Genomic DNA, 12613 nt, shown 5'->3' with positions numbered 1-12613 from the left:
GGGGGGGGGGGAGTAGGTCATAACTGAGAGGGATTTCTTATTAGAATCCCAATTTTCTTCCACCCACTGTTTGCTGCTACATTTAAAGAGTGGGAGAAACTTCCTGTACCCCTGCACTGATGTACAAATCTGTTTTTGTGGTAGATTATATGTGTGGGCAACACACACAATGCGCAAACCGTGGACACACTAAACACAAGCTTTCAGTGGATGTTTAGGTTATTCGACTTGCTTGATGGGTCGTGGCATCACTCAGTGTGGATTTAGTGTCTCTCTCATGAAAAACATTCAGCACTGCACTGACACACACATACTGTATGCACACACACACACACACACACACACACTCCTACAGGCAACAGTAGTAACCCAAGTCTTACACGTCAATTCAATTCTCTTTTTGTTCTATAATGGATAGTAGCTACTAGCATTCACGTCCCTTTCAGTTTAAAAACTTGAGCTTTTGCGTCATGCAGCATTTAAGAGCAACTCATGTCATGGTGTCAAAATACCATAGCACAGAATCCTTTTGTTCAGCTCTGAAATATCACTCCTGCTGTTGAAAAAAAATGAATACACTTTTCCTTATAAAAAGAAACATGTAGTTTAATTCAACAAAGCTGGGATCATAAAACTGCTTGACATACTTTCTGCAAAGCCTCCTCTGAGCAGGAGTACGTTCTGCTGATTGTTGATGTAGCCGAGATGAGTTTGAAGCTGCTTACATTCTCCTAAAGTAATGACATGGGTTTTGGGTTTTATATTGTTGGGGAGTGCGTTGAATGCAGATGTGTGGATGGGGGGTGATTAAAAGCGTTGTCGGTTTTCATATTTTGCCATTCTTAGAAACTCAGGTAAAGGTTGAAGGATATACTTTGTCGAGCTTAAGTCATTACTTGACCGTGTGAATTTTTGGTAGCTTTTTGAATCGACCAAATGCATTGTTTGAGAGATTTATTTTTTACGTTGTGACAAAGGTACTATTATGTATCATCCTTTTTTTTTGTAAAAGACTCATTTCCATGTTTTTCTTTTGCCTTTGATTCCCTTTACTTATTATCTATATACTGTGCTTTCCTGTACAACAATGTACACATCTTATCTTCCAATCTGGCCAAAGCTGAAAGTCTTGTAACTCTGAGAGGATGTGCACTGATTTTTGACCATAATTACTTGTTTAAAATATGCATAAACTATGGTAATTGTATAGTAGTAAACTGGAGTGAGCGGTACAGACTGTGATCAGTAGGGAAATTAACCTCCACAACATAATGGGTTTCCTACTATAGACCTTGAGTCAAACTCCACTGGGCCCTTCACTGTACACTACGTGTTTATCTTTGCCCATAAGCCAAACTGACACTGCTCACCTGCTCTTTGTTGGATTTCATGTGATAGTAATGCTAAGACGGCCGTTATCTCAGTTCTTTCCCTTCTCCAGACTCTTACTGAATGCTGGAGACGATCGTGTAGTACTGTAGCTTTACGCACTCTCTCGGGTGCCCTGTGCTTGTACATTTGCTGCAGGATGCATGAGGTTAGTGACGCTCATCGGTTGATTGGTCGCCTCACAAAATAGCAATTTAGTAGTCGATTAATTCCCCCTGCTATTGTTAACCTTAATGTTTGATACCTGTGTGGATTTATAAAAATCTTAGAGGGATTCTGAAGCATTGACAGTCAATGAATTATGCGTAAAAAATGTAGCAAAAAATCATGTGTGCTTCACAAAATACGCTTACTTGGAAGATTTATGTATATAAGCAGTGAAGCCCTAATTACCTAAACTACCTTATTATCTGGCTTTGTATCAGCCCCACCAGAAGTTGCCCTGAGTTGTTTATCCTGCCGATGTCATGTCAGCGCCAATTCATTACCTGATGTGTAAATAGTTGTGTCATACCTTCTTTGATATTAGAGATTTAGTTGAGGTTAACTGACGTCTTCCTCATCAGATGGCCTCAGAATAATCTCTGCAAGTTAGGATTTACATGCACTTTGGATAATGAACACTGCTGTGAATACTCTGTGAATTGTTTTTCAGATATGTATTAAGCCTATTTTTAGACTTAGTTTACAAAGACAGAGTTTATGAGTCCCAAACGAGGCTTAAAGCACTGAAGTTGTACTGGAAAAAAAACCTGTTTAGCTCAACAGTAGGTTTAGAAATCAAATATATGAATGTTTGTGCTGACGCAGTATGTAAGATAACAGTCAAGAAGGAGTAAGACAGTCCCCAGTCGGTCCTCTTTTCAAGCAAATATTTCTGGAGAGTGAGAATTTTCTCTTTGACAAGAGCAGCATGCACACCTGTGTAGACACTCGAGAGCCAATCTCCATCCTTATGTTCCCGGCTGTCTGCTGGTATTCTGACATGTTTCCTATTAATACTACTGACCACAAACAGGCTCTACAGGAGGATAAGAGCTAACCGTAATCTATTACTCCTGCAACATTCAACTCCGGAAAAATTCTACCTGATGAGAAATATCCTTTCAGAAAAGGTTGTTATCACACCAAATGTACCATCCCGGACTGATACACAAGCTGAAGCCAATGTTCTGTAGCCAAACGTGGAAAAAATAAAATAAAATCAGTTGTAGGTTCCTGACTTCCTGTAGCCACGAATAGCATCGAGTTTAAATTGGAAAACTGTTCAGCAGCCTTGATCACTATTTAAAGCCACTATGTGTGTAGTTGAAAATGTCTGACTTTGGTGCCCCCCATGGGTAGTGTTAAATAATCAAGTGCCAAAAAACAACGCACCCATGGATCTCCCCTGGTGACACAGAATTCATTGGCCATATCGACCATTATGGTTGCTAAGCCATGATTGGACAATCGCTGCTTGGGTGCGGGATTTAGCAAAAAAAAAAAACATAGACAGCCCCTATTTTCACAAGCAAACAAAAAAAAAAAAGACGTGTAACCAGGCCTTCTGGTATTTAGGTGTATAGGACCGCAGGATGGATAGAGTAGGAGAGCTGCCAGTCAAACTGCTTGTGTGATTACCACCTGTAGCATTTCTAGTCTGGCCCAACCATCTTATGACCACTAGGACGTGAAACCCAAGAGTACAGCTCAGCTTCAGCCTTTTGCCTCAGCCAACCGGCCTTGCTGCCTTAAAGAAGCAGAATGCGTATGTAGGACATTGATAAACATTCACCTTATATCCTGAGTCTGTAACAGACTTATTCTGAGGATTGTAGATTGTCCTACAGATTGTGGAACTCTGCTCTAAGTCAGACGACGTCTCGGCTCACTATCAGTGTGGCTGAATAGACTTTGCCTCAGGCTGCTGAGGGGTCGGAATCGCATTTACACACAATCAAGAGGGCACTTTGCTGCTTTGCTGCTCGTCGGTGGATTGCTATCATACACCGACACAGGTCTTCTCTGCGGCTGCTCAAGTCGTTTTCTCCATGCGCGTGTTGTCACGTTGAGCTCACATATGGTAATACGATATGTGTCTGTGAAATATGTACTCATGGGTCATAAATGCAGGGTCAACGGTCATTTGTGCCTTGTATTGCACAACTACTCCCTCTGAAATAAGTGTAAATGTGTGTACAGTTTTTTTTTTTTTATATGACAATGTGCATGTGACCGAGCCATGTAAAATATCGAACTGTAAATAAGTATTTAATGAAGGATCCAACATTCCCTCAAGAAAATAAATAAGTTAAAAACAACCGTCTTTTGAGTCTTCTGGTGTGAATATTGTATATTGTCTTCTTTCTTCTTTGGATCAGAAATAATAATTCAAGATTTTTCACAAGATCACTTTGATTGGGATTGTTTTTTTGTATTTACCCAACAGTCTACAGATTACTTTTAGCTCTTGATCTCCTCTGTTTTGTGTAAAGACCAAAGTTGCTAAGAAAAACAAAGATCCTTCACCTTGCAGATGGACGTGGAGTTTATTTATCATATCGAGATAAACAGGCAGGTTGTAAGGGGATGAGATGTAGGTTTGGGGAGATGTTTTTCATCCTGATGCATTTCTTTCTACTTCAGGACTAGAGATACAGACTCAGAACTCATACATCTTCATTTCCTTTGCAAACTCTGATCATTAACTCATGTCAGGCTGCGCTTGTCCCAGCCGCAATGGGAGACGCAAGCTCTGTGATGTACGACGGCCATTAACGCCTCCGAGGAGGCAAAAACCATTTGAAGATGCCAGTCACAAACAAAAAAACATCCACACACGAACCCTGTCACGTCCCAGCAGTACGTGCTCCATCTGCACTCTCTATATAACAAACTCCAAATTTCATTTGAATGTATTTGTCTGTTTCATTACACAACAACGTACTTGTAAGTCTGTTCTTGCTTGCTGATCCATCAATCTCTGTCCTACTCTATCCATCATCCTGTAACTATGAAAAATCCTTTGACATTTAGCCGAATACCCTGAGAAAATAGGAAATGTTCCATATTGATTACAAGTGGGTAAACTAAAATTAATTTAACTCCATTATATATTATGTCACAAAAAGTAATTGTATAGTATGTTGAAATAAAATACATAAAAAGTCATAAGACGTCATATCGAAAAAGGTAATAGTTAGTATAGTATGCCAAAGTCATAAAACATGTATAGTGTAGTATTCCATTAAACATAATAGTATGTCGAACAAGTCATAGAATAGTATGTCGATTTAAGTTAAAAAAAAAAAAAAAGTCATAGCATAGTCATGATAAAGTATGAAAAAGTCATAAGAAAGCACAGTAAATTATGTCTGAAGAAGAATAGTATGTTGAAAAAAGTAATATATTTTGATGAAAAAAGTCGTAAAAAATTCATAGCAAAGTCACAGAATAGTTTATGAAAACAGTCCTAGCATGTTGAAAAAAGTCATAAAAAATTAGAGCATAGTATGTCGAAAAAAGTCATACAGCATTGTACAGCAACTCAAAAAGGCATAGTATAGTTTGTCAAAAAAAAGTGAAAGTATTGTGTGTCCAAAAAAAGTCACGGTATAGTAGATCAAATTAGTTATAGTATTGTGTGCAATATAAAAAATTTAAATAATAAATTAAACAAAAGTATACAAAAAATGTATTTTATAGTATATCAACCAAGCCATAGTATTCAATTAAAAAAATGAAGTCATAAAAAGTTCAAGTATAGTATTTTGTAAAGAAATCATAGCATAGTGTAACGGGTGTAGTTAGGACCCAGGAGCAGTACGACAACACCAGGACTGGTATGATTTGAGTTCTTTATTTGCAACACACGACAGGCAGAAGATTCTCTGGAAGAATCCGACAGGTTTCTCGTGGTCAAGGACAGAAGGGCTGAGTAAGTTACCAGGGCAGAGGCAAGGCGAGGTAGTCCGGGACAGGCAGGGTCGGCAACAGGGAATCAGTCCATGGGTGAGTGCGGGAAAGTTGAGCATGAATGCAAAGAACGATCTGGCAGTGAGTGTGTCTGAGGCAGGGGTTTAAATAGTGAAGAGGCAGAGTGAGCAGGTGAGAGTGATGAGCTGATGAGGCGAGTGTGACTGGCAGGTGCACTGAATGAACTAATTAGGTGAGTGAAAGGTGGATAGAAGTGACAGAGCTGTGACAGCATAGTATGTCATAAAGTTATACAATAGTATGTGATAAAGATTCATACAGAGTTATGGTATAGTAAGTCATAAAAAGGTCATAGTATAATATATCATAAGAGTATAGTGTGTCTTGTTAAAGCCATAGCATAGTCGTTGAAAAGTCCCAGAATGCCATAAAAAACACATAAAAAGTCACACTATAGTGTGTCATGTAAAATGTATATCATAGCATGCCATAAAACGTCGTACTATGTGCACATTCCTTGAGTGCTTGGCCAGTAATGCCCTCAGGATCAGGTGCGTCGTCCAGGTTTATCCTTTTGACAGATCTGCCCTCAATATTACGAGTGGGCATTGGTCCTGTACCTGGCCGTTTGTACCTGTTCAGCCTGGGAGTTGTTCTCAAAGCGTGCATCGAATGTGTTCAGTTCAGCTAAGACTACTTTAGCACCGCTGCTTTTACTCTTGTCGTCTGCGATGGTTGAGTCCAGACTTGCCTTGATAATCAGACGCCTCTTTGTCCCTGTATTGTCTCTCAGAACTGCGAATAGCACTCCAGAGTGCAATATTCATGATTGGCATCTAACTTTAATAATAACAGACATAAATATACAGACCTTTGGGATTTTTTTATTTCCTTTCAATTTTGTGTTCAATGTGTGTTTAGGTAGTTACAGGATGGACAAATGTATTGATGAAACCTTTCTTGAAAAAGCCTACGTTGTCACCTTTTTCGGTTTTGGGGATGATCCAATATTTAACCAAATCAACTAATTACCAGTAAAATATTTGAATACATCCATCTATTAACAAAAAACTAGACGTCTTAAAATCATGAAAAAACATGATTGTGCTTTGTTCTACCTCGGGTATGGGTATCTGAAGTTTTGGGGGCCTGTGTAACTAAAATCATATTGATGTAGTGGTCATAGAAAGGGAAAGACAGATATTATCTAGTAACTATTCAAGTTGTAACAATGATAATAGGAGTCAGATCAGATGATGCAAAGGAAATGAAACCAGCAAATAAATTCGAATGATAATTAGCAGCCTCTTGGAAACAAAGTTGAACGTAGAGAATGATTGCGATGGATAGAAGAACGACAACAAGGAGAAGTAATTCAGTTAAGAGGACTGGCTGGGGAATATGAAGAAAGCTCTAAAAATGCAATTAATGAGCAATAGAAGTTCAACAAGGGCAGACTAGTAATGATATTTTTGTCTAATGGAGGATGCAGAAGGCAGCACCACTGACCTGACAATAAGTGAGGTGAGCTGAGAACATACTGCTCATATACAGCCAGGTATAGGAGATGGAACAAACTATTTCTTGTGGATTTTGGCATACAACCTCGAACCATATAAAGGCTAATAACAAAAGCAACCTTTGTAGCTAAAGCTTGACACTATAGGTTATCAACTTTACCCGACATAAATTCACTTACAGGACAAGAAATAAGGGAGAGACTTGACTTCATACAACACGACAGGATTTTAATGCTATGGGAACCAATAAGCATCTTCAATAAAAAGTCCCACTGTTTCTCAGATACACACAGCGAGCACTTGCACGACTGCTGAACAAAGCCTTGGCAACTAAATAACACAGTTTAATCCCATTATACACTCGCTCTTTGAGCCCAGCTCTACAAAGCACACACATACTCTCTGCACTACTAGGTTTAGGCACATCAGAGGGACACGCAGTCATTCATGAATATGGGTGGATAATTAAACACAGTGCTGATTAGTTAGCTATTAGTGTTGGTAATAAGGAAGGATAAGGATAATAAGGAAGACGGTTCATAAATATAGAAATTAAACAAATATTTCTTGTTAGCTGAAATGGAAAGACACACCTGATCGTTCTGAACAAATGATTGCCTTTTAAAAAATATTTAACAACATCCAAATCTGTTTTTGATGCAAATACTTTTAAATACATATATTTGTGGATTTCTATTATTTTTGTCAGCATTGATTTACAAATATACAGTATATACCGAAATACATTTGCGAATCTTTCTGTGTTTATGCATCAATATATTAATATCGAGAACCCTTTTCAGTTGATGAATTTCTTTTGTATTTGTTTGGCAGTTTCTCTATTATGGCTTTTACCTCTTATGGCGATCCATCCATCTATCTAAAATATACCCTGTTGCTGCATCAGGAGTCATAGAATGAGTCACGTCCTCACTTCAAGAAGGGAACTGTATGCCCCTGGATATATTTTCTCACAGATGTTTACAACTGCAGATGAAAAACACTTACTACTGCATGGTTGAGCAACACATTCATTTATTCATACAAATAACATTTTGTCATTGAAAGCTTATTCTTTACATAAATATTTTTTTCTTTCGCAAACTGTTTAAATTCACTGTGTTTTCATCTTCATTCAGTGTCGATTTCTTGCTCTCACTTTGTCTTCTTTATTGATCCTTTTCCCTTCGCAGGCTGTTGTGTCTTCCTCCAAGGCAGGAAGCTGTAGGAGACCAGAGCTGTGAGGAGGTATATAGCCATGCCAGTGTACTCTCCCAGTACAAGACATAGTGGCTGCGCCAACACGAACAGACAGAACACGTTCACCGACGCACGTTCATCCAGCTCCACCCGATCGTCCTGCGTTGCTTTCAGTACTCCAAAAAAATACATCAGTGCCACCGCCGGGTAGAAAGCCAATTCCACCATTGATGCTGAAGACGGGATGCTCCCACGCACTAGAAGACCTTTGGGTTTAACATGTGCACATGTGATGGAAAGCAGGTTGTAAAATCATCTGAAGTATTGAGTGAGAGTATTTTTAGAGAGCCACTCACCCGGTTCAGATTTACACTCAATCACGGACAGAATTCCCTCTGAGGTGTGAAGGTGGATCTGACAGAAAACAGACTTGAACCTTTGATCCGTCGTCACAACAGCTCTGTTAAACATTATCTAGCTCTTTATCAGGACACTTGGCAGTTCTTACCTCCGAAGACAATCGACTGTTTCCTTTAAAAATAAAGCTCTCCTTAAAAAAACGTTTTAAATAACAACAAAACCAATCATAGTGTTTTCATAAAGAAGCCACAGATAGTAGGCTATTCTTCAATTAAACTATTCTCATAGTACACCAAATTGATATGTGAAGTGAATAACATGTCATAAATTCATTATGTTGTAAAAACCTTATCTTTACTTCCACATGGGCTGCATTTCAAACCATATACTTTACAAGCAGTACGTACTGATTTGGCCAGAATGTAGCATGTAGAGTACGCAGTATGCAAACAAAGGCAAAATCTGCAGTATGTCAAAATGACCCGGATGTCGTACTGAGTCGGTTTGAAAACTCTAGTATGCATCGGACCAGTCTACCTCGCCTATTGTATCCAAGCGGCTAAAAATAGCAAGGTTTTTACAATTTTAATACAGTATTTCAATACTAAATTCAGTTTTGGCGAGGCGAGAAGTTAAATTATCAGCAGTTTTACAAAAATGTATGCAGAACCGAAAATTTGAAAACACTTGAGAATCTCCACTAACTGGCGTGTCAACAAGCCAGCTCTCTCAAGAAACCAGTCTTGTAGACAAGAGGCTTTTACTTCCCAGTTGACGGATTGATTGTATAAATATCAAAACACAAATGTCCGTTCTAAAATTATTTTCTATTTTGGAGTTGAAAAGCTCCACAAGCGCCTGCGGGCGTAGCTCGCTCGGTAGCCGGCCAGTCATGCTCAGTCGGCTCCAGAGAAGAGGGACACATGACTCTTTAATTTTTAACTGACTAAAACTAATACACTCTGAAATTGAAACTGTTTTGTTGCTGTATCTGAAAAAGCCATTTGAGCAACTCGTAGGCAGTTTTGAATACAGCCATAGCCTTTGTTACAAATAATTTTGACTGTATTTTGCATAATTTCTTGTGATCTGAAATAAGTGCTTTCAAACACATTCGAGCGGGAAATATTTTGAACTTGCTTGTCACATTACAGATCAGTGGGAGGACAAAATGAACACATAATACATGTACTGCAAAAATCCAAATAAAAAAGCCAGAGGGCAGATTTCTCTTCTTCTTCTTTTAATTACTTAAAAAAGTCACTGATGGAACATTGGCCTGTGATAGTTCTTTGCTGCTCAGTCTGGTATTAATCTGGAGTTAAACCAACTCAACATATGCTCCTTTGGTAAAAATAGAGGAGGAGAGCGCCAAGGCGGCGTCCCTGTAGGACTCAACAGTGAAATGTTAAATGCTACAGCAGAGAAAATACTGCCCCATTAAAACTTCTGGATGAGTAGCTCATATGATCAAGGGCAGCAGCAAGTGTTGAATCAAGGAGTTCATAATTAGTTTGAGCATTTGTGTATCAACTGTAGACCTGCTCAGGAAAGTGTGGTTATTTTTATTATCATTGTTTTGCAGCTGCAATTCAACAGCCAGCTCTTTGAATCCCCACTGCTGCTGCCTGAGGGAGCGTCGGGCCATTAGCCAGTCAATCAGCCACCCAGGCTGCTGTAGCCTTCCATAAATACCTAATGAGCGCTTGTCATTCCATGGGTCCTTCTGTCTGTTTGCTTGTTAATCTCCGAGCAATCATTCATAAAAAGCTTGGGATGTTTGTCACATCACCACTGGGCCGCAGAGCAGGATTACACTCTGGGAGGGAACATGTGGCCCTTTTGAACTGGGGTTTATTAAACCCCCTACTACTCTACAGGGTAGAGGTAAGGTACCCACTTGCTTCTACAGCAAGCAGAGACAAAGACAAAGTCTCAGCGGTCACATTTAATCCAGAAATGGAATATAATATTAATAAGTATGTTTTATTTAGTGTATAATCATCTGAGAATAATAATGATTGTGTTTTCGTTACCTTAGAATGAGCCCTTATATACGGAACGGATCTTCTTCAGCCGGCCGCCATGTTTCTACTGTAGCCCAGAATGGAAACCTAACACTGGCTCTCGATAAGGCCGTTGGCATTTTCACGTTTTTGCACTGTAACGGTCCAACACGCTGGGCACAGGGGAGACATTTCAGTTGCAAACTGCAACTTCACCACTAGATGCCACTAAATCCTACACACTGTTCACCTTTATGATTGAATTGCCACTTTCAACATTTCTACATGATAAAGTCTGTTTTGAATTCCAAAAGATTTACTCTATTAGCTTAAATAGTATTCCAGTAATACATACACTGTGATGTATGTTTCTCTGTGTTTATCAATGAGAAAATCCTTGCTTCTTTGATTGTGAGGTAATGACAGCAAAATCTGAAGTTCACTATTTTAGATTGTGTATTTGCATTGTTGTGTAGTGTTGCATGAAATCATGTCACTGAAAATAATAAAGATTCTCTATAAAAACACCAAAATGGGCCCAGAAATGAAAAATAATTGTGCTCTGGGAGAATTTTTCCTTTAGAATTGAAGTACAATACAATGTTCAATCTGGTATTGCAGTTTTATCAAGGTAAAACTGCAATACCACCAATTGCTGATCATTTTTATTACTTCCTCCAACAGCCACAATAACAACAAATATATGGTGTTAAATTTGAAGGAGATTTTAAAAGTGTGCGTCAGAGGCTGGCTCAAAATAACAACAGATTCCCCGATTAACTAGTATTTCCTGACCACCCCCTGTATTTAAGAATAGCTCTTCATCCAACACATATTAATTAGTTCATTTTGTTATGTTATGTTAAAGCAACTGAGGAATGTGATTAACGGAGAAAACAAATGTCTTCAATTTCAAAGTTGTGTGGGGGAAAATCACTCCCCACAGAAAAATCCCTTCATTGTAGCTTCACTTGCTTGAAAGGGCATTTGTCTGGTTTTGCATAATTGCTTCAAGAAAGGCGATATTTTTGGACAGCATGACGCAAGTAAGCATAATCACGGTAATTAGTTCTTAGGAAACTGCAGGAAGCCTAGGAAAGGGACACTTGAATCCCCTATGGTGTTATTAATGTGACCAGCAGTACAAAGCACTGACAACCTCCTGGTCGTTGCAGGCTGACAGACACAGATACTCGCTGACATATTTGACCATATTTTTGTGCTTACATACTTATTAACTAATGCCAGTTAGGTAACAAACAGACTTATTGTAACCCAAACCATGATATTCTCCGAAACCCAGTAGTTTTGTTGCCTATACCTAAAGTTGTTCGGTATCACAACGTTAAGTTTCACTTTGAACTTCACGACGTGGGATGTACAGTGTGGCCTGTCTGAAGCATTGGAATGGTAATAATAACCACTGAAAATGCACATTCAGTCATCTGAAAACATTCAAGATGAGCGCATGAAAAATGTGTTCTATATAAAGAGATGAGATTGGTCTACAAAATTATCTAATTCAAAAAATATGGAGGGGGAAAAACATGAACAAATTTCAACAACAGCCCTGTTGGCTTTAAGATCAAAGAGATGGAAATATACACCTGTTTTTATTAATTCAATTTGGTATCTGGAATCCTAGTTTGTGTGCATGCCTCAGATAGCTTCTCAAGACTTCTTGTGAAGGCCTTCTGCTTCTTTTTTTTTTGTCCTCTGAGCCCTGCTCCTGCCAACCCACTCCTTGGAACATCTGCAACAATGTGTTCACCCACACTAAATAGTGAGCCCTTAAAATACATGAATCATCCTGGCAGAGAAAGGGTTGTGGATGTGGATGTGTGTGCCTCTTTATCTCTGTTTATGGGTGGTTCAGAGACATATGACAAAATAATTTGTCTTTATATGTGCACATTGGTGCGTACCTCTGAAATAATGATTTTGTGTGTGTGTGTGTGTGTGTGTGTGTGTGTGTGTGTGTGTGTGTGTGTGGGTGCGTGCACGCGCACATGTGTGTTCCTGATCCTGAGCTGGAGGACTGTGTGGGCAGAAGCGTTCCTTGTCGGTATAAATTGATTTCCAGAATCCAGATGCAAGGTGCTCTTCTGCACAGATTTTATGAAAGACAAAAATGCTTATAGCTGTGTGTGTGTGTCTGAGTGTGTGTGTCTGAGTGTGTGTGTGTGTGTGTGTGTGTGTGTGTGTGTGTGTGTGTGTGTG

Source organism: Anarrhichthys ocellatus, unplaced genomic scaffold (genome assembly GCF_004355925.1).
Source record: "Anarrhichthys ocellatus isolate YVR2014 unplaced genomic scaffold, GSC_Weel_1.0 scaffold1, whole genome shotgun sequence".
Lineage (NCBI taxonomy): Eukaryota > Metazoa > Chordata > Actinopteri > Perciformes > Anarhichadidae > Anarrhichthys > Anarrhichthys ocellatus.
Note: the sequence above shows the minus strand (reverse complement) of the source record.